The sequence below is a fragment of the Mesocricetus auratus genome, unplaced genomic scaffold (genome assembly GCF_017639785.1).
Source record: "Mesocricetus auratus isolate SY011 unplaced genomic scaffold, BCM_Maur_2.0 Super-Scaffold_100006, whole genome shotgun sequence".
Lineage (NCBI taxonomy): Eukaryota > Metazoa > Chordata > Mammalia > Rodentia > Cricetidae > Mesocricetus > Mesocricetus auratus.
In genome coordinates this window covers 45,192,522-45,215,811 of record NW_024429190.1, presented here as the reverse complement: position 1 = coordinate 45,215,811, position 23,290 = coordinate 45,192,522, and the positions used below count along the sequence as shown (strand labels likewise).

General features: G+C 42.6%; 1 protein-coding gene across 15 annotated transcripts in view; it reads left to right on the top strand.

Annotated features, from left to right (window-relative positions):
• Apbb2 (amyloid beta precursor protein binding family B member 2) overlaps nucleotides 1-23,290 on the top strand; it is a 369,114-nt gene that overhangs the window by 189,301 nt on the left and 156,523 nt on the right. Inside the window, exon 4 of one of the 15 annotated variants that reach the window (XM_021229679.2) lies at nucleotides 359-494. The exons of the other annotated variants lie outside the window; for them this stretch is intronic. The gene's annotated coding sequence lies outside the window, so the exon portion shown is untranslated. The remainder of the gene's footprint in view (nucleotides 1-358; nucleotides 495-23,290) is intronic. 15 annotated transcript variants of the gene reach the window in all.

Below are 23,290 nucleotides of genomic sequence, written 5' to 3'. Positions count from 1 at the left end.
ATTTAAATGAGAGCGATCACAGTCGAGTACATATAGTAATTTGAGTGCATAATAGCAGTTAGCAGAAATAGAAAATGCTCTTAGACTGTAATGGTGATCTGGTTTGCTAAACAGGTGGATTCACATCCATTTCCTGGCGTAATTGTACAAGCACCTCTGACAGCAGAATTCCGAGGAACCACTCTGAATGTGATTAGAGAATAGGACCTGACCCATAATTAGAGCTCAGGGGAAGAATGCCGTGTGATGGAACAAGTGCTTTCTGAATTTGCACAGCAACAAGAAGGGAATGTCTTCACACCCCACACCTTTCTGTGCAGCGTCACTTGTGTTCAGGGCTGTTTCTTTGTTCTGGCAGCAACCCCCGTGGATCCTGCCCACCTGGATTCATCATCTCCCTCTTGATTCATTCCCTAATGTCCTCCTCTGCACCAGAGAAGGTCATTGCATGTTCCAGTGTGTTTTATTGTTGGTTTTCTTCGTGGCCCTCAAGGGTGAGTGACAAAATCCCCTTTTTTCTGCTCTTTTGTTTGCTGTTGCTGTTCTCCCAACTCGATGAACATTTAATAATGTAAAACAACATGAACTATTCTCTTACAGTTTTGGAGACTGGAAGTTTCCAAGAGCCACAGGGTTCAGGCCATAGTGTGAGCAGGGCTGGCTCCCTATGGAAACCCTAGAGGAGAATGCATAGCTCTGACTGTTCTGCTTATAGAGGATACCTATGTTCTTTGACTTAGAAAGGCTCACATCCCCTTGTCCTTGGCAGTCAGAGCTCCCTGCCTTGTACTTGTAAAGACAATTGTGGCTGTATGTCAGGGTCCGAGATAATTCAGAATACCTCCTTTTCTGAATCCATAGGGCCATACAAAGCCACACTCACGGATCCCATGGTTAGTAGTGGACATCCAGAGACAGAGGTCATATTCATCCTTCTTTCTTGCCTCAACAGTTTCTTTTTCTTTTTACTATTTATAGGAACTTATATACACAAACCCACATGAGCGCCTGTATACACACATACCTAGAAAGTGCATAGAACCTTGCCACCAAACAAATGAGCCCTATTGGGATTGGTGCAGGTACATTAGCTGGAACGTTCAGATTTTTCATTACTTCATAGGATGAAGAGACAAACATACAGTAAAGGAAAATATGAGGCTTTAAAACATTGTTTTGCTGACATGTCTCCACCTTCTTTTAGGGCCAACTCCATGGAAACTGATTGAGTATAGTCATTGACCAAGCTATCTTTTAGGCCATAAATTCCTCTTTGACTTATTCTAGTGTATTAAGTTGCACCCTTCACAGGATATAATTCATCCACATATTATTCAGCCTCTTAAAATATAAAGTTTAGAGGCATGGCATTTAATATACTTACAAAGTTGTGTGGCCAACACCACTATGGGATTGTTGGGTAATTTTTGCGCTAAGAGAAATCATAGGCCCACCATTAGCTATCATTCACATTTCTCCCTTCCTTCTACACGATTACAGATCTGTTTTGTCTCAATGAATTTGCCGACCTGAACATTTTATATAAATGGAATTATGTCTATGAACTTTTCTTATGTAGCACAGTATTTTCAACACTCATCCATGTGGTATACCATACTTTGTTATTGCTAAATAGCCTTTGTTGTTAATTGATATGCCACACTTGTTAGCCGTTCATTTGTCGTGGGCATTTAAGTTACTTCTACTTTTTGTCACAGTGAAAAATGTAACTGTGAAATTTCTATATATGTTTTCATGTAACACATGTTATAACTTCTCTTGGGCTTTCTCTGAGAGTGTAATTGCTGGTTTGTTCTGCCTAATGTTTCGAGTTGCTGCTCAAGAGTTTTAGAGAATAATTCAGTCTCTTTGTCATATGCTGGTCTATGGGTTCCTGTTTTTTCACATTCCTCCCAACTTGTTACTATGTGTATTTTGGTTAAAAACTACCCTACCAAGTCTCATGTATTAATAATTATAGGCATTATTTACATTTTCCTAATGATGATATTGTTGGGCATCTTTGTGTGTGTGTGTGTGTGCTCATATTAGAGAAATACTCAAAGCCTTAGTTCTTTGCAAACTTGGTTACTTGTCTTTTGTTTTGTTAGACTATATGGATTCTTTTTGCTGGATGGCAAACTCTCCTCAGCCCCCAGATTCCTGCAGATTCTTTTATTCCTGTGAGATGTCCTTCTAAGCACAATAGTTTTAATTTTGGCGATGTACCACTTGTTTGTTCTCCCCTAGCCCCTACCCTGTGGTTGCTGTTAATTTTTTATATGACGACTAAGAAATCATTACCAAACTGTTGGAGATTTACCCATGTATTTCTTTTTTCCTCAAATTTTTATATTTTTAGATCTTATGTTTGATTAGAGTTAAATTTTGTGTGTAATCCAGTGTTGTCATCTGAGTTTACTGTTGGTATTTGTTGAAGAGACTTCTCCTTTGAGGATCAATTTGACAGCTTCTGCAGAGAAGCCTATGGACTTTGTGGGGAATATGTTTTCTCTCTGAATCATTTGAGAACTATTTAACTGATGTTTTCTTCCATACAGAAACCCATTTTCTATTTATTTTGGTTTTCTTTCATTTCTTGCACTGGTATCTTAGAGTTTGCTGTCTATACAGCTTGCACTCCTATCAACAAACCTCTTCCTAAATATTTTGATGCTATTGTAATGATGATAGGATACTTTCTCTTTTTAAGTTTTTTTTTTGGTGTGTGTGCAAGTATGTGTGCATTTTTATGGGGGGTATGTATTTGTGTGTGGGTGCGTGCGCACTCATATAAATGCATGGGGGCAACTGGTCATCCTCAGGCATCATTTCTGTAGAAACCATCTACATTTTTTGAGGCAGACTCTTCTGGAACTTGAGGCTTGCTGATTCAGCTAGGTATAGGTGAAGCAGGCCAATCAGCTCTGTCTTGCCAGCTGCTCCCAAATAACCACACAGAGGCTTAATATTAATTGTAAATGCTCAGTTGATAGCTTAGGCTCATTTTTAGCTAGCTCTTATAGCTCTTAAGTTAACCCATTGCTGCTCATCTGTGTGCTACCCGAGGCTCATTTACCTCATCTGTGAACTTCCCATCGTGCTTGCTCTGCATCTCATGGCATCTCCTCCTGACTCCCAAGACTGGGATCATAGGCATGTGCTACGCTGCCTGGCTTGTATATGGGTGCTAGGAATCGAACTCCAGTCCTTAGGCTTGCACTTTATTGACTGACACACACACATGATTTTAAATGATTTATTACTGTATTTGGAAACAATGATTTTTGTATGTGGGGCTTGAGACTCGCTCATTTAATTGTTCATCTTAGTGAATTACACATTTATCTTCTTTTCTATTTTTACTTTCAGGATATTTTGTAGGTGTTTGTTGTTTCTTTTCAGACTCACCATCATCCTTTTATACAAGTCCATTTGTGCTTTTTTTCTAATTATTTCAGTATATTTCTAACTTTTTTGGAGACAGAGTATACTATTTCTAGGTTAATGTGCTGCGTGCATTGTCTATGCCTTGTTGGTTTCTTACATGGTGTTAACCCCTGATTCTGAGGGGATATATCTGTGGGGTTATTTGATGTCAATCCCACATGAGACGAGTGTGCAAACAGGGCAGTGTCCCCATTGCCTTCATGACATCTTGGTGCCTGTTGGGTCATTATGTCTGATCCCATGGTGTCAGGCCATGTACTCTTTAGCCTGGGAACCTCTTGTTACCTGACTCCCTACCTCTAGACCTGTGACCTGTGACTTCAGTTTGGAGGGCTTGATTTCCTATTGCCAAGGTATGACTCTTTGTTCTCTGAGTCAGACTCTTAGCTGCTAGGCTTTTTACACATGTGTAAAGTCTTTGCTTTTTAACAAGTTGTATCCTATCTAATGTATCCTATTTATTTTGTCCATCTCTGTAAAGTGTCAGAGCCCTTCCTGGTGGTCTCTACTCACCATAATGACTGGAAACTTTATCACTCTACTCGGATGAATAAATTTAAGGCCTCTGAGGCATCAGATTGCAATCCCTGATTTCCACACAACTTTGAACACAGTGAGTGGCAAGTAAATTTCAACTCAGAGGGTGTTTGCCAGGCTATCTATGGAGATGCTATACCTGCAAGTCAGCCCCCTCCACCATCACCTTAACCCCCCTCCCCCCATGGTGGAGTGCAGTCCCGCAATAGTTGGCTCATCCCCTGGGACACACCTCTTGGCCAGGTTGCAGAATCTGTGTGCTCCAGTCTAGATTGCTACCTGAAGGCTTGCCTGTTACCTTTATTTTTAGGGACTCACTAATACTGGATCAGGTTTCATATATCCAGTGACTTAATATTAATATTAGAGATAGGAAGGAAAGGCTGTTTGTATATATTTATCTTTCCCAAAGAGACAAGTAAATTTGACAGTGCATTAAAATGTCTTTTTTGTATATTTACTTCTGTTTTATTTTTGCTTCCTCAAACATCCTCTGTCTTCTCTAAGCAAAGCTTAATGGACAAACGTGTGTGTGTGTGTGTGTGTGTGTGTGTGTGTGTGTGTGTGTGTGTGTGTGTGTGTGTGGCAAGGCCTTGTTATGTAGCCCAGGCTGGCTCAAGCTCATGATTGCCCTGTATCAGCACCCTGATGGCTGGCTTCACAGGCATGTGCTGCCGTACCTGGATTGGAATATGACTTTGGCCTAGTCAGCTAGCACTAGCATCCCTCTCACCTGGAGTAACAGAGGGCAAAGTAGCCCCACGACAAGACTTCAACAGCAGGCATTGGCAAGGAGCCTCCTTGTCCCCTGTTCTGGGGCAGAAGGGTTTGGAAAGCCATCTGTGGAGGGAGCTGTGTGGGCCATCCCTTTTGCTTCTCTGGCCAGCTGAGGGAACCTGTGTCCTGAGTCCTTGCTTTGAGTTCAAGGCCAGTCTGGGCTACAGGTGACACCCTGTATCAAACAGCAAACCAATCCAAAGCCCCCATCCCCTTCTTTTTTTTTTTCCAGTGTTTTTTAAAATTTTATTTAAACTAGAAATAAGCTTGCTTCACATGTCAGTCCTAGCTCCCTCACCCTCCCCTCCTCCCCTGGCCCCCACCAAACCCCCAGCTCCCCACCCCATTCCCCCTCTGCTCCCCAGGGGGTGAGGCCCTCTGTGGGGAATCTTCTGGCATGCAGGCCCCGCCCCCTTCTGAGTGCCACCCTTGGGAAGGGAAACAGAAGTTCTGAAGATGCTTTCTCCAGTTTTCCTGGCCTGTTTACCTTAACCCAGTCACTGTGAAGGGAGTGAACCTGATGAGTCACATAAAAGCCATGGAATCCTTGCAAAATGAAACGGATGGAGTTCTGAAGGGATGGCCTGGTTTGTTTCAGGGTCACCAGGTAGGTCAGCTCGAGGCTAGCTTTTGCACTTCTAGACCTTTCTGCATGTGAAGAATCATGAGCACATACTACCAATTATTCTGCAGAGTGTCTGGGTTCTAGCCAACGTTCCCTTAGTTATGGAAAGTGACATCCATAGGTTTTTACTTGTTTCCCCCTTGAATCCTTTCTTTCTGTCATCCCGATAACTGGGTCCTCAGCTCCCAGGGCACAGAGCAAGTCCCCAGAGAACTCAGGTTTCTTGCTGTTCATCGGGAACTTGGTGCCAATAAAATGGACAGACTAGCTAACACAGAAACCGCGCAGCCCGCTACCATCCTGCCCTGCTACAGGAGCATGGTGGAACTGAAGCACATTTCCTATTGCCTGGGGACATCAGAAGATAGAAGCTTTCTGTTTGAGAAAAGCAGAGCTTAAATCACAGGATAGAGTCAACCTGCCAGAGTCCAGGGGCCGTCCTGACATCTTGGGAAGAGTTGTATGTTTACCCTACAGTGAGTTTTCTACAGTACCCATGACCAGTGGTGACCATAATTATGTCACTTATAATCAAATTATGTCTCATACCAGCTTAGAGGAGGGGGGGGCAATAAGGAGATTAGAGCAGCTCCCACTAATGGAATGTGGGAGTGCATGTGGTTCAGGTCATGTAGCTGGCCGGTTGGATGTGGGACTCTGAGTGCCATGGATGGCCTTTGAAGGTCACAGAACGTGGGTTTTATGGAGGAACCTGACACACCGGATCTGATGGCTAAGGGCCAGCAGGGCACATGCCCTGGTAAGAACAAAGGGTGTGTTCTAATACAAAGAGTCTACTACATAGAAACAGCTCACAGTTCTCCTGTTCCTCAAAATTGGAGCCGAAATAAAGCTTCCTCCCTTAAATGACTTCGTTGAAATTTTTTTTAGAGCCACAACAATAATTTAAAACAGGCTGTTCATGGGGACAGTGTCACTGGAGAAATTGGAGGTGAAGTATATGAAACAAATCCTGGAGAGTAGGAGTGAGCCTGATGCTGATGCTGAGCTGGAGAAATGAGAAGGATAGAGAAGGCCTTGAGTGATGGAGAGTAGGCACGAAGCAGACTTCCAGGAGAAAGGCTTTTTGGATCCTAGTCCAAAGCGTGGGGCAATTAGATAGAGGGGTATGGAGCCCACATAGCACTAGGAGACCATAGTTGATCTCACCGAGTGATTTTTAACCAGAGATCGAAAGCGTGAGTAAAGAGCCCAACCTGAGAAGAACTGTGGAAAGCCTCGTCTAAGCTGAAGGAACTGAGTGTAGTGTGTCCAGGGGGTGGGGTGGGGCAGGGTGGCCAGAGCAGAGTGTGCTGAGTGGGTGGTGGTGAAGATGGAAATGGTACCTGAGCCGCATGGGACTGGAGGATCTCGCTGAGGACTGTTGATTGTTTCCAAAGAGAAGTGGGAAGGCACTGGAGGTGAGGGAGGCATGAGGCCCGATCTGATGGGAGATGCAGGATGCTAAATGGGTGTGCCCGTGTGATTGGGCAGGGGCAGGAGGGGATGAGAACCGAGCCTCGCCTGTTGGGGACAGCACTTTTAGGAGGAGACAATCCCTGCCTGACATCCTTCATGTCTGTGTTGCAGCTCACAGGCCCTCACTGGGAGAGTGAGGAGCCTGGCCCTAAGTAGAGTTTCTCAGTGCTCAGGTTGTATCTGGGTTCACAACAGCAAATTTAATTCTTGCCTGTTAGTCATTTGATTGCCAGTTTATGCCTGTGTGTGTAAGCAGAGGAAAACCAGAATATGTGCTCTCATAGATTTAACTCATTCCTCCTCCTCTTCCTATTCTTATTATTATTATTAGCAGTGATACCTATAAAGTATGATTTTCTATGTAGTAGGTGTTTGATACAATACCTAGAAATACTGTGATTACTTCCTTTGTTAGAGGTTTTTCTTACTCCCAGAACAGAACCTCAAAACAAGAACATAGTAAATAGCTTATTCAGTGTCCATAACCCTGCAACGACTCTTTCTCTATCCACCAGCTCCCAGGTAATGACTCAAAAATTTCTTATTAGTCGTGAAAGCTTGGTGGGATTTCTGGGGAGAGAAAGGAAGAGGAGGAGGAACCTAGGCACGCGTGCAGGAGGCGCCAGGAGAGAGAGGAAACAGGAGGGGGAATGTGGAAGAGAGGTGACCCACGTGATAGAATGTAGGTTGATAGAAATGGGTTAGTGTAAGCTATAGAAACTAGTCAGGAGCAAACGTAAGCTATAAGCCAAGTTTGCATAATTAATAAGAACTCTGTTGTTATGTGAGAGCTGGCAGGACAGAGAAAGAATCGTTACATGACACATTCCATTTTCCAACATACTCTTGATTGAATTGGGAGTGGCATGGTTGTGAGCCTAGCCGTAGATAGTGTAAGACAACATAAAGAACCCAAGGCTCAATTTCTCAGAATTCCCTGTAGTGAGCATAGCTATATGACTTCATTCTAACCATTAAGACCCTAGAATAATGGGTGTTGACAGCACACACTTTTAATCCCAGCACTTGGGAGGCAGAGGCAGGTGGATCTCTGTGAGTTCAAGGCCAGCCTGGTCTACAGTGTGAGTGCCAGGATAGGTTCCAAAGCTACACAGAGAAACCCTTTCTTGAAAAACAAACAAACAAAAATGGGGGGCCTAGAATAAGTCCACTGGGGTAAGGGTGGGGTTTTTCAGGCAAAGTGCTTAGCATCCTGATAAAACATGACAAATTAGTCTATCGGTGCCACTTTTCCTTTCTTTTTTTCCTTGGAAGTTGATGAGGCGACCAAGTCAGAGTGGCCATCCTGTGACCACGAGGGAGACAAGAATAAAGGAAAGATGCAGAGCTGTACAGAAATGGCCGCCTTGACATTGTTGCTGATTAGTCATCCTCAGTAGCCCTGAGCCCCTGCTCCTTGTTTGCACAATGTATTCCTAGATAGGTTTTCTGATACCTAGAACCAAACAATGTTAGATGGAGTAAACTGAAAGCAGCTATTATGAGCCTTTTCCTGTATGCTGTGATGGATCCATAATGTCCCTGATCTTCAGGATGACCTTTAGCCTGCTTGAAAACAACTTCTGAAAGGAGAGTTTAATACCTTGCATTGAAAAAATGTTCACAGCTGGGAATGCTGAGTTGGGGATTTAGAATTGTAATTTTCAGAATAAATGAACTTACGTGTACAAACTCTCCGTAGCCAGTCCTGCCAAGCCTCTGTTCACGGGCAGTATCTTCCTAGGGCCTTTTTTTTTTTATGACAGTCTCACTTTCTGGTGAAGTACATTGCATGTGTTTATGGCTGTGGTGGAAACGATGGCTACACTTGGGATAATAGCATAAATAGTCTGATTTCTTGAAAACGTGAAATTCCAACAGGAGTTTATTGGATTTCAGGGTAAAGGTGTTATTAAATTTTCTACCTCTTTCCAAAATGTATTGTGGCTAGGTTCCAAGCTGGTGACCTAGAGAAATTTCAGGCTCTGTACATTTATGGGGAAAAAATTATCTCAGGATGCTCAGTTGCTCAGGTGGGGTAAGGAAAATAATTGGATTTTCTTCTTTATCATGTTAGACTTTCCATGTCTCATGCAGATATGGATGATAGCAATGGTCAGGGACATGCCTCATAGAGATAGAGTAGGAAATGAAAATTGTCCGCAAGACCATTAGGGAAAAAAGATAGTAATTTATGGGGAGATACACTGTAAAGAGAAAAAAAAGAACTTTGAATCATCATCTAATAAAATCCTACTTTTAGTCATAGCCTTGTCATTTGAGTCCTATGAGTTTGGACATTCATTGCGAAAAGAAAAACTTGGGGTTACCCTCTGTATCCTCTTTCTTCTTTTTTTATGTCTTTTACCTTTTATGATTAGAATGCAGTTATACCGCCTTCCCTTTCTATCTCCTCCTCCAAACCCTCCCATTGCCCTCCTTGCTCTCTGTCAAACTCATGACCTCTTTTTCCATTAATCATGGTTGTATACTTATATGCATATGTACGTACATAGTTATTAGTCTTGATTTCATAGGGAAAGACCGTGTTGGCAGGTTCCATGAGCGCCACGGAGCTGACACAGCTGCACACTGTCCTGGGCTCAGCTGCCTGGGGAACATGGAGGAACTCGCCTGTTTTCAATTCTCCTAAAAGCCTCTGCAAAAGCAGTTTTCCATGTGGGGTTTGATCCTCTTCTGTCACCAGTAGAATGCTTGACATGCAGTCGTTCCTTATCTCTCATGTATGATGAGGTTGGGGGCTGTCTTAGTCAGGGTTCTCTTTCTGTAAAGAGACAGCATGTCCGTGGAGACTCTTTAGGGAAACATTTAATTGGGGCTGGCTTATGGTTTAGAGATTTAGTTTATTATCATCATGGTTGGAAACATGGTGGCATGCAGGCATACATGGTTCTAGAGAAGACGCCAAGAATTCTACATCTGGATTGGCAGGCAGCAGGAAGAGAAAGTGACATTGGGCACAGCTTGAGGATTTGATTAGCAAAGCCTGCCCCGTGGTGATATACTTCCTCCAACAAAGTCCCTGCTCAAGTATGACCACACTTCTTAATAGTGCCACTCCCTATGGACCTATGGGGGCCATTTCTTTCAAACCACCACAGGGACATTTTCCTCAGAACAGATGTATGACAGATAAATGAGGCATGTCTGGAAGAACACCAAGCACATCTCTCATCTGTCTTCTCAATAAAAAAATATTCTGGATTGTACCTGGGAATGAGCCCAGGGGGAATCTAAGCATCATCTTTCATTGCTTTATATGTGTGTTTATTCCATTTCCACATAGCAACCATGCGAAGTAAGTATTTTTATTCCAGATAACTGGTTTAGGCAAGTTTGAAACAAAATAGTTTCAGCACTTCCTAATATTTAGCTCTTGCTTTTATAGATATAACCGTATCTCTAAAACGGGAATGATACTTTTCTTCTTGAGGTGGTTAGGAAAGTGTATGTGGTAAATGTCTAGAAAGCCTTAGCATGATGCTTGGTAAATTAGTCTGTGTGTGATAACATGCTTTAGAGATCATTATCTCCCATCCAAGTACTGATGAGGTTCGACCCTGCTTACCTTCAGAACTCAGTGGAGATCAGGTATGTTCAGGGTAGTATGGTGGTAAACATCACTGTCATGATAAAAATTCCAGATGTCTTCTAAGCCAGTGCATGGGGCCATCAGGATCAGTTCCGTAGCTTAGTGTGCTGATGTTTCACTGCCAATTTTGAAAATGAGAACTGATTTGGTTTTCATGGAGGAAGTAATGATAGAGCTTTGGGAAAACCACATGTGGTGGGACACTCCTTCAATCCTAGCACTCAGGAGGCAGAGGCAGGTGGATCTCTTGAGTTTGAGGCCAGTCTGATCTATGTAGCTAGTCCTAGGTGAGCCATGACTACACATTGAGACACTCCACACCCCCCAAAAAGAAAGGAAACTTCAGGGAAATTCTAGAAGGCTCTGAAGTATGAGGTTAATAGAAATGACCCCGAGATGACCAGGTAGTAGGTCTGGGAGACAGCTGTGTGAGGTGGCTAAGGAGAAGGTCACGGTGTTGTGGTGATGCAACTGTCTTCTCCCAGAAATAGATGGTCAGACAGGTCAGCTCTGCAGGTGGGACCTACGCCATGCTACACCCCAGCTGCCTGGCGTTGGGTGAGCCTTCATCTCACTGAAGCTCAGCAGTGAGCTTCTAAAAAGTGAGCCAAGTGTGGAGCCTCGCCAGTAGGATTTGTGCAAACATCGAGAGCATGTACAGCTCTTGTTCGATCCACAGGAAGGTCCTCAGCAATATAAGTTACCTCCTACTGCTCAGACCCTGTACCCTGGCCTGAGGTTGGAAACTCAGGCCCAGTAAGCAGGGCACAAATGGTGATGTGTGGCGACAGCACCCTCTTGGGATGAAATTTATTTTTCCAGGACCCTAAAGACCCCTGAGTCCGGTTGTTGTTTCAGTCAAGAATCTTAGCATGGAATCCAGGGATGTTTTTGAGGTACATGTGTGTGTGCATGTGTGTGCACATGTGTGTGTGTATCTGTGTGTGTGTACTTGTGGGGTACACATATGTGGAGGCCAAAGGTCAATGTTGTGTATCTTTTTCGATTCCACCCCCTCTCTATTTTTGAGACAGCGTGTCTCAGTAAACCTGGAACTCACTGATTGGCTAGGCAGGCCCCTGCGTTTTCAGTGATCCACCTGACTCCCTGCCCCAAACCCCAGTGTTGTGGTACAGATATGCCCAGGTTTTATGATTGTACTGGGGAACCGAACTCAAGTCCTCATGCTTGTGTGTCAAGTACTTTACATACTCGGTCATCTCCCCAATTCTCTTCTTTCCCTCAAAGAGAAGCCATCCTAGAGAGACAGCTTTTTCTCATTCCCATCATCTCAGTCCCGTTCCCTCTCCACTCCCTCTATCATCTGTTCAGATTACGTGTGGTGAGATGTCTACTTCTATCAGAACTGTGTAAGAAAATTCCTCTCTGGAGGCTTCTCTTTTATTCTGCACTGAAGGCAGAGTGGGCAGGTGAATAGAGGGTGCTTGCTAAGAGAAATGAATGGGTGACAAAAGTAACCCTGGTTCCTTAGTGGGTGGGGCTCAGTGCTGGGGCAGATACTTAGCAAAATCAAGTAACCATCACAAGTTGCCTTTGGGGAAATCCTGAGCAAAAGGAAGAAAAGTTCAAAGTCAAAAATGAGATGAAGAAATAAAAATTTGGAAAAAGCAACAAATACTAAAACAAGCACATGTAGGTGAAATTTTTCTGTGTCCTGACAGTCACTCCCAAATAACCACAACAGACTTAATATTAACTATAACTGCTCAGCCGATAGTTTAGGCTTGTATCTTACATTTTGAAATTAACTCAAATTTTTATCTACCCTCTGCCACATGGTGGTACCTTCTTTCAACACGGTGCATTCTTCTGGCTTCTCTCTGCATCTCCTGTGACTCCCCAAACGTCACCCTTCTTCCTCCCAGCATCCTCTGTGTCTTGCTGTCCCTCCTATACCTTCTGCCTAACTATTGGCCAGTTAGCTCTTTTCTTAAGCCAATCAGAAGGTGCCTTGGCAAAGACACGTCTTCATAGTGTACAAAAAGATTAAAAGATTATTCCCTAACAGGCAGAGAAGGTCCAGCATGCCGGTGAGAGCAGGCAAACTACATAGGGGGTGGTGAAGAAGTCTGTGTTCCCGAAAATATTTTTTAAGAAAAATTTAATATACATTTAAAGAGAAAATCATGTATTTCAGGGCATTAAATTGGAACCTCCCACTCCCATGTTTCTGGCAAAATTAATAGAGTTCAGAAGCAAGGAGATGCCCTTGAATTTCATGTCTACTGGAGCATGGGAAACCTACCTTTGCTACATCTTCAAAAAGAGAATGATTTTCAGTGCTGGAGAACTGGCTCCCTGAGTAGGAAGGCAACTCCCAGCACCTCTATGGTTCACAATCTGCGTAATTCCAGTCCCAAGAGAGCCAGCATCTTCTTTTGGCCTCCTTAGACACTCCAGGTTTGCACATGGTACACAGATATACATGCATACAAAACACTAATACAAATGAAACAAGTTATAAAAAGAAATAAGAAATATTTCACCTCCTGAGAAAGTGTACCCTGCTAGTGTCTCCCCAGTGAAAGATGGGACCTGTGGATCATCTCCACACCTGTCAGGATTGGCTGGATAGATCTTCCACAGGACTTCAGCAAATAACCCTGGCTGCTGAGAGTTAGTGACTGAGACAACCATCCTGTCCAAACGACAGCATTTCACAGTACTCCTTCCCAACTTCTGCCTCTCATACTCTTTCTGCCTCCTCTTCCCCATGTTCCCTGAGGCCTGGCGGCCCCAGTCAAGGTTGATGGAGATGGTCCATTTAGGGCTGAGCACTCGGCCTCTTATTCTTAGCACTTTGACTGTTGGACATCTCTCCATTGATTGCTGCCCATTGCAAAACAAGATGCCTCTCTGACCAAAGCTGAGAGTGGCCCAGGTCTATGGGTATAAACACAGATATTTAGAAAGTACTTTGACAGCATGGCCATTTTGAAAAATAACAATAGCAGGGTCCTCATCCTAGCATCCGTGACTTCCCCAGCCATGGACTTTTGACTCAAGATTGTAGTAACAAGCATGACCTTCCATCCTGTGGGACAGGCCTCCAGTTCGATCAGAAAGCAGTTGGTTATCTGACAGCAGTCATGCCACTATTACACCATGTTTCCTGGCAGGATCTGTCTGTGGGTGAGACTATCTATCGGTGCCTTTTCTCCCCTCAGCCGCTTGTCTGATGCTGTGAAAGCTGCCTTGAGGGAAGAAGTTGCTTGTGGGGTTGAGATGGATTATTCTGTGTCCTCTAGCCTAAGTGTGTCTTAGCATGTAGTTATGGTTGATATCGCAGAGAAATAGCAATAGTGTGCATTGTTACAAAACATCTGGAGCCTTTGTGACTGATAATTCATAGGAAATACCCCATGCCTTACAATACAATTTTCATTTCATAAGAGAGGTGTTGCCAACTCATGCAGGGTAATTCCATTAAGCTCCTTTTTTAAAAAGTTACATTTTGATGTTGGCTTACTAATTAGTGGATTTCCATAAGGCTTTTTCACACATGCTTAGCTTTGTTAACCCACTCATTGCTCTCTCCTCTCGACCTTATCCCGCTCCTACCCTGTACTCAGCCCTTCCTAATTCTTTAAGCTTCAGTATTTCCCCTCGTATTTGATGTTTAAGTCAGCATAAATACATTTTGGGTTTCATAATGACATTTTATTCGTATATGTTGTTCTGTTTTATCCCTTTGCTCCTATCTTCTCTGTCCTTATCTTGCTGCTCACCGCCCCCCAACAATCCTTCTCTGCTTTTGCCTCACAGATATGGAAGAACCCTCTCTTACCTTCTCCTTCCCCAAAGTAGCTCCCCCACCCAGTCCCCTTACAGAAAACCCGTTTTGCCCAAGAAAAATAGAATAGCAAATTTAATGTACTTCAAGGAAAGAAAGCATGTGCCAAGAATTCCGATACCAGAAAAATGGCTTCCTATTATAAAGAACAAACCTGGGTGTTGCTGGTTGTTTTTTACTCTTATGGCTCTTATGGGGTGCGCACCACCCAGCACCCAAGTAAACTGCACACAGAGGCTTATTTTTAGTTATAAATTCCTGTCCTTGGCTTGGCTTTTTTTCTAGCCAGCTTTTCTTAAATTAACCCTTCTACCTTTTCCCTCTAGGCTTATTATCTTTCTTACTCTTGTATATCCTACTTTTCTTCTTACTCTGTGGCTGGCTGGCTGGCTGGCTGGCTGGCCCCTGCTGTCCTCCTCTCCTTGTTCTCTTGTACCTCCCTTCTTCCTTTGCTTTCCTTCTGTGTATTCTCTCTGCTTGCCAGCCCTGCCTATCCTTGCTCCTGTCTCATTATTGACCATTCAGCTCTTTATTAGGACCACCAGGTGTTTTAGACAGGCACAGTAACACAGCTTCACAGAGTTAAACAAATTCAACATAAACAAAAATCACACACCCTACAACAATATTCTACCACATTTCCCCCTTTTTTATAAACAAAAAGAAAGGTTTTAACTTTAACATAGTAAAAATATATACAACATAAACAGTTATCAAGTAAGATTACCTTTATAATACTTTGTCCATTTGTAGTTAGCATATCCATAGAAAATAATGCATTATGTATCCTATCTTAGTGAATCCAAGGTTTTATACCTAACTTACTTTCTATCATATCTAAGGAAAACTGTAACTATTACTATCCAGTCTTTAACTCCATCAAAGGCAAAAGGAAGATATGTTATTTAAGTAAACGAAGAGTGCATTGCAAGTGGCTTCCAAGAACTCTAGAAATGACACAAACATCTGACTGCCTGGACAGTCACCCAAAGTTCCTTTGCAACATCCAACTCCAGCCTACAGACACATAGTACCTTGCAGACTTTTCAATGAATCAGTACATTTGGAAGACTGCCCTGCCTATATTGGCATTTTTGTCTGTCACTTTCCTCTGTGTCCTGCAGAATGTCTGGCAGTTTCTTCTGTGAAGCAGGAACCATGAAGGACCATCCCACCTTGTTTTGGCCAAGTTCAGCGGTCACTTTCCTGTGGGTCCTGCATGTCCTGTTTGTACAGCACATTGTCAGCAGTCAAAGGCAAGAGTAGTTTGCCCCCCCCCAGTGGCTGACCTTGCCACAATGAAAGCAAACTCCCTAAGGAGTTTCTTTGGTGCCCATCATCTCTGAAATAAATTGGTGCTGCCAGGAGCAGATGTGTCTAATTGTCACGAAAAGCCCTAAATTGACAAAACATTTTAAATGCCATATTTTGTAGGTCTTGAAAGGCTTGAAGATCTATCTAAAATATATCTCTATATGATCCAGAAAGCAAACCTAACATACCTATAAATTTTATTGTTATACATGACTAACTACTGAACTTTTTTGATTATCCTAAATAGTTTATAATAGCTTTTAAAAACTATAATCTTATGTTACATTTCTAAATAAACTGTCTAGGTACTATACCTTAAACAAGAGCAGAAACATATATGCAATATGTTGTAACAAAAAAAACCTTAAATTGGAATCAATATAAAAATCCTTTAAACAATAGTAGAAATATACACAGTGTGTTGTAACAAAAATTACCTTAAGTTTGTATCAATATACATAAGTCTTTTGAACAAGAACAAAAACATTTAAACAGTGTAACAAAATTGACTTTGAATTTGTATCCATATGCCAAAATCTACAGTGAGGCAAAATATCTGAGATTCATAGTTGTTTCTTTATCCTATATTTCCTTAAATTATAACAAATATCCATAAGCCACAAAATAACCAAAGACAGCCTATACCCCTTTTTCTCATGGCAAAGTAGGTTCAGTCTTCTCCACACAGAGCTTCCTGCTGGCTGTGGGCAAAGACATCCCCAGGAGTTCCTGGGAAAATTTTTAGATAATGATCAAGTCCTGGGAAGACTGTTATAACCTTTGTTGATAGATATCACCTGTGAAGTTTCAGACGGGCTCCCTTGGTCAGACCAGATCCATATCAACATGGAATGAATCCACAGCCTCTTTTTCGTTCTGGAAACAAAATCAAAACCACTTCTTTAAAGCATTTTTGATTTTCATTTAACAAATATATTTTTTGACTTTTTTAAAGGTATTCTTAAAGTATCTAGGCTGGTTTATTCCCACAGCCCCTCTTCCAATTCCAGGTCTCTTAGTAGCTGTCCTTTGCTTCTCAGTAATCAAAAAACTTAAAACCAACACAGTAGCACGTAGGATCCACACTCCCTGGATATGTTGCACCTCTACATGGCTTTTTTTCTTACTTTTATTCTCTCTTAAAGACTTTATTTTGTTATTTTAAAATTATTTCATGACTGTCCATACTCCTTTTCTTTTCTTTAAGCCTACACACATTGTAAAATACACTGGAACCTATTTAGAGGTTTTTTTTCCATCTGGACCTCTTTTACTGTGTACTAGTCTTTTTTGACCGCATGGGAAACTTTAAGCTGTTAAACTACACCTGGGTCCTCTTGCCACTGTATCAGCCGACTCCGCCCACTTTTTGGGTCAGGAAAGTCAAGCCTAGAGCTCACACCCATTTGGAGGTTTGTGACCGAGAACTGCATTAAACCTTTTTAGCTATGAAGTACAAATCTATGATTACCGTTCATTCAGGAGTTTAGTTTTGGAGAGAGAGGGGTGCTGAGTACAGGCCTCCTGGGGTAGCTGGTGGAGTATTTTCTGTGATCTGGGAAGTAATTCTATAAGAACATTTCTTTAGAGTAAATTATTTTTGTTTGATTTTCTTAATCATATTTTATTTTACCTTAGCAAGAGTTTAATTTGGCTGGGAAGATAGCACAAGTGTTTGCTGTCTGAACATGAAGACCCGTGTGCCTGTGATCCCCATGTCAGGGAGGCAGAGACAAGCATCTCCCTCCAGCTAGCCTGATGATCATAATTCTGTTTGTATGTCCGTACTGTAAACACTCAGAATTTCCTCTCCCAGGGCATTCTGTTGTGCACAGTAGAAATGGCAGCATTTTGTGTGTGAGCTCAATAGAACAGGCTAATGCAGTCCGGTCTCATGGAACCTAGGGAGGGCTTGAATCTCAGAAAAAAATATGTTATTTCATATAACCTCATCTCTCTCCTAGATCAACTCTGGTTTAATCCCAGCAGCTCTTCCTGTATAATCACATTTGGTTGCTATGGGTGCAGTTAGCGTATCGCTGTCTCTCCCCTTCACAATGTGGCTGGAAGCCTTTTAACGTTCAGTTGCTCACACAATCACCAGCATCTTCAGATAGCGAGTCTTTGAGGACTCTGCCCGGCTCACCATGTGTAAGTCAGCCACAGTGCAGCCTGCAGGTCTGCTCATCTCTGCAGCATTCCCCCACATGTCCTCCGTTTGGCCAGCCTGGGCGGAGAGGACTCAGGCATCCTACCAGACTCTCTAACATGTTTCCAGCAGGCCAGCCAGCCTATGCATGCTCTCTTGAAGGTAGCAGAAATCCTGGGAACTGGAAATGGGCCTGCCCTCTATGGTGAGCTCCTGTGTCCTCCCATTTGGACAGTTAACCAAAACTGAGCCAGTGGAGAGTGACTGCACAGTGAGAACAGATGGCAAGGGTACAGGAACCTGGCGGTGGGTATGCCAATGCGGTCGGTTGGCCATAGCCACCCAGCAGTGTGTTTAGGACTGGTCAGTCTTTGAAGCATTAAAAATTGTCCTTATTTGTAAACTGCAAGTGCAATGCACAGTTACAGAAGTAATCCTAAGTGGAAAAGAAGTCTATGTTTAATGATCTGTATTGAGTATTTCTTTTCCAGTTGTTGGCATTTTCCCCAGAGAGGCGTTTGAGCCAGCAGCCTCCTCCTGGACTGTGTGTGGCCAGTGCTTTGTTGATTCTGTTCTTAGGACTGATTTTGAACTCTCTCTTGGAAAAGACCAAATGAGGAAGATAAAGAACTAGAATCTGCATCCTTAAGGGTTTTTGTGTAAGGCATGAAAAATCAGAGGTCTGATCAGTCCCTGTACCTTCCTTAGGGGAGCTGCATTTTTCACTGTTTTTAAGTTAGTAAGTAGTCAGTTTACAGTAAACAGTGATTCTTAGGAAATATTTCATGTGCCTAAGTATGTAGATGGCAAAAAGCATATTACCAATTATGATTAGTGTCCTCCAGAATAAGAAATTCTAGTCTGTTTCCATAGAGCACAACATTATATGTGAATTCAGTGTGTGCACCTTTACTCTTCCTATAGATTTTTTAAAAAAGTTGGAGTAAAATTCTGCATGTACATGTTTATTATGTGCTCTTCATTACATGCACATTACAAAATTAAACATACGCACTAGTAACCTAATTAACACTGTGTATTGTAGTAAACATGTAGGTTAAAGTTGAGTTTTGCTTATTTTCTGATTTTAGGAGCTACCCCTAGAGTCAGATAAAATTCCATGCTCTTCTGCTCAGTTGTGTTGCTTTGTTTTCCTGAAGTGTAAGAAAAGGGGACTTGGGTTTTGCTTGCCAGCAGTTGTTTTCATTTACCTGTATTAGAAGATGTTAGACATCAACTCCAAAGAACCTGAAAAACGCGGCAAGAATTATCTGGTAGCATTAATTAATTCAGGTGGAGCCATCTTCATGCAAGAAGTCCTAGTGAGTGTGGCAGTGCCGGGAGCCTGGTGTTCAGGGGATAAAAACAGGGACAAGTCATGGTAACATCTCATGACCTCCTTTGGCATGACCTCTGCCAGGCTTTCTAATAACTGTGCGTTTGCTTCTCAGTCTGAAGTATTGACATCGTCGTCGTCGAAGGACCTCTTCTGTAAGTCTGCGGGAAGTAAGAAATTGAATTATCCTTCTAAAGCCTTTACTTAGTATAGGGCCTGACACATAGTAAGTGCCCTGTCAATGCCACATGAGTTCTGAGTGCTGGTACCCTGGTCATTTATTAGCAGCTCCATTTTATAGACCTTGAAGTAGAGATGAAACTCTTAGGGAAAATAATGAAAGCCCTAAAGACTCTATTAGTAGAAAGATATCACCGTGTCATGCATAGAAAGGTTTAATCCTGACATACAGTGCTTAAAATTATTAACTACCATGAGCTTGCAGATTTTCAAGTTCTGTTGTACATCGATACAGGTTTCTGACAGATCATCTCTTCTTGCTTGACAGGATGAGACAGTGATTATTTCAGTAATGTCAGAAGAAGTTTTTCCCATTAACAATTGCGCTCACTTTACCATTTGTGAACATTTTCACGAAAACTTAGGACAGGGTAGGGAAAGATGAGAGAAGCTGTGGCCCTCTCAAGTTTATAGGGTGCTTATGTTGGGTGTACAGAGCTCTCCAGAACACTTGGATTTTCTTCAGAAAGTTTGCAGCCTGACTGAAAAAAACAGATCATGTATGTATAAGATGTTAGCAACAATAGTAGCAATTACCATTTATGAGTGCTTAAACGCGTGCAAGGTACTAAAGCAAACATGATAGCCCATTTGGTCCTCAGAGTAACTTTTGGATTGATGGTAGTCACGGTATGCAGTTGGAGACATTCAAACCTCTGACAAATACAAGCCATTAGTTCTCATCACAAACAACTCAGGTGTCAAGTTAGAACTCAGGGCTGAGGTCCTGATTTTCAAAGTGAAGAATCTGAGGTGTGGCTTGACCTCCTTAGGGGCCATAAAAGATGACACATCGTCTGGTTGTTATTACTGATTTGTGGAGAACTGGAATGATCATTATGTCACAGTATCCAGGACCACTCAGTACTCTGGAACGCTGATTTCCACACAGTCTTTCAGGTGAACTGGTGTTCGTTACCCATGCGTAGACGTTCTAAACATGTTTTCGCTTACCATCTCAATATGCCCCGGAGATTCCAGGAGTAAAAGCTTCTAAATGAAAGATAGTAGTACTGAATAATTTGGGGACTTTTCTAAGAATTGATTAGCATTGTCAAGTCAGTGTTAATGACTGCAGTGCATATCGTCCTGTCCGGATTGATGGAGAAGCACACAGCTGTATGAATGACAGTGGTAAGGGCAGTGTGTAAACGAGCCTCTGCTGGCTCTTCATGGTGTTCTCCGGCCTGATAAATTGATCTTTGACATGCATCCCAACTTCTTTTTCTCCTTTAAAAATTTTTGTATGTCATTAAATTATCTATGAGTTTCACTTCAAGAAAATAAAGGATTCCTCCGAATATCTTACAAGGTCAGGGAGAGAGATCCACTGAGATTGTACTGGGGAAGTGTTTTTAGGAAAGCAGGTAGTAAAGGATTTGAGATTGTCAGTGGTCTAAAGATTTAATTCCTGAGGTTTGGGGGTCAGCTGTGAGTGGGGGTCTGAAAAGGATGCAATGGAGGCCTGGAGAGAGGTTCTGGAAACATGTGAGTGTTCCTACAATGTTATACTACAGTCAGCTAACGTATTTAAAAAAAAAAAAGAGCTTAGCTTATACTTTTCAAGGTTGTGGCTTTTAATTAAGTATTTCCCACTGAGGGTCAGATATCAACTTACAAAATTATATCTAAATTAATTACAGTTTAATAAAGCTGAATATTCAATTCTTAAGTTGTACTGGTTATGTTTTAAGTGTTGAAAAGCTCTGTGGTGCTGCCGGTGGCTTCCCTGTTGTACAACACAGCTGTAAATTGTTCTTGAAACCACACACCTAGGTAGTGTGCCCGTTCTCTCAAGCTGCCATTGCAGTAGAATTGGCCTGTGTTGTTAAGGCCTCTCAGAAACCATGAGGTTCGTTGGTTCATTCTATCATCATGATATGACACCATGACCAAAGCAACTTATAGAAGAAATAGTTTACTGGGGCCTTACACTTTCCAAGGGTGAGGCCATGACTGTCGTGGCAGGGTGCATGGTGACAGGCAGGCAGGCACAGCACTGGAGCAGTAGCTGAGAGCTTGCATCTGATCCACAAGCATGAAGCCAAGAGAGAAAGTGAGAGTGCAAACTGGGAACAGGGTGGACTTTGAATGGTCAAAGTTTGCCCCCAGTGGCGCAGCTTTTCCAGCAAGCCACACCTCCTTCTCTGCTGGTCTCCTTCCACCAGCTGGAGACCAAGTATTCAAATATATATGAGTGTATGGGGACCAGTCTCTTCAAACACCATACCGCTAAGGAAAACACTATAATATTGTGTTTCAGCTTTAAGGCCAGGGCATGTCTTGTTGATAGTAGGGTTGGATATTTAAACATTTTCTCACCTGAGTCCTGTTCCTGCTTCATAGTATATCTTGACCTTCACTGTCCTGGGTGTCCTAACCCCTCTTCCTTCCTTCATTATGTCCCAGAGATGGGTTCTTTGCCTCCAGAACACCCCTTTCTACCTGGAGTGCTTTATGCCCCTTTCTCTGTTAGGCTGCGTGTCCTGTGAGAGAAATAAGTATTTTTGTTCACTAGAGTATCCTCTGATATATGCATAATGTATGGCACAGGCAAGCGTGCAATGTGTAATGGATAATATACAGTTACCAGCATGGACAAGTAGGAGATCTGTAATAGATAATAATAGAAATAATGACACAGGGCAAGCAGTGAATAAATCATAATCGTGTATGATCACAGGGCAAGTTAGGAGCATGTAATAGATGCTGTGTAGCTAACGGCAGTGACTAGAAGAGTATCTGATTTTTACCTGCATTAAAGATGGAGTTTTGTTCAGGTCAAGGGAACAGAAATATTCTAGGGATTCTGTACAATAAAAGTATGCAGTCAGTCTCTCCTCGCCTCCCTGTGTTGCTTTATCTGTGTTCATCTTCCAGAAGTGTCTGTCACTTATCTTTGCCTGTGCATGACTCACAAGGCACCCTGAGGACAAAGAAACGAAGTGCATTGTGAAATGCTGAGGAGCTGAGATGCACAGCCCAGAGACAACTGGGTACAGAGGAGGCATTGCCTGGTGTCTCGGGACAGCCAAACAAACCCACCCCTTCAATTATAAGGGGGTAATGAGCCTGCTCCACAGCATGTGGAAACATAATTAGAAATGTACTGTAGGCCAGCGGACCAGGTGCCAGGTCATTATCTGAATCATAAAGTTGGGAGTTATGCCCATTAAGGGTTACTAGTTTGGAAAAGGTTAGATTAGAAAGCAAGAATCTTGGAAAATAAGAAATTTTCCAATCGAAGGCTACTTTAGAAAACCTTTTTTATTGTAACTTTCCATGGAGATGTAGTGTGCACACAGAAATGCACACGTAAGGACCCAGCTCAGGAGGGCTCTGCTTGATGGATTTCTCCATGGGTCAAGAAGAGCCTCGTCACCTTGACCAGCATCTCTGGGGTCACTCTCTTGCTACTGCTCTTCCTCTCCCAGCCCCCGCACCCCATCTTGACTCACAGAGGTGTTTCCTGTTTTTGTGCTTTATGTGATAGAATCCTGCAGTGCCACTCTTAACCCAGGGTAATGGGTTATCATCCCCAGCGACATTCCTGATGGTGGACTCCCTGAAAACAAATCCTGTCTTCAGATTTCCCTATGATAGACCTAAGTTGGTAGAGGCAGTTTCCTGTTGTTTCTAGATCTTTGGTTTTCTCTCTGAGGTGTATGCGTGTGTGTGTGTGTGTGTGTGTGTGTGTGTGTGTGTGTGTGTGTGTGTGTGTGTGTTGTGTCGTGTCCACTCCTGTGTGAGCTCTCTGGAGCACCCATAAGGTCAGTCTTGTGAGTCCTTAGAAACATGTTTTATGAGGATTAGGGACTAGGGTTTGCTAATTGGGCTAGGGTGACTGTCAGGGTTCTTTTGTCTTCACCTCCCCAGCAAGGGATTTAAATCATACACCATCATACCTAGGGTTTTTTGTTTGAGTGTTTTGTTTTTTGGTGGGTTTAGTGTATCAA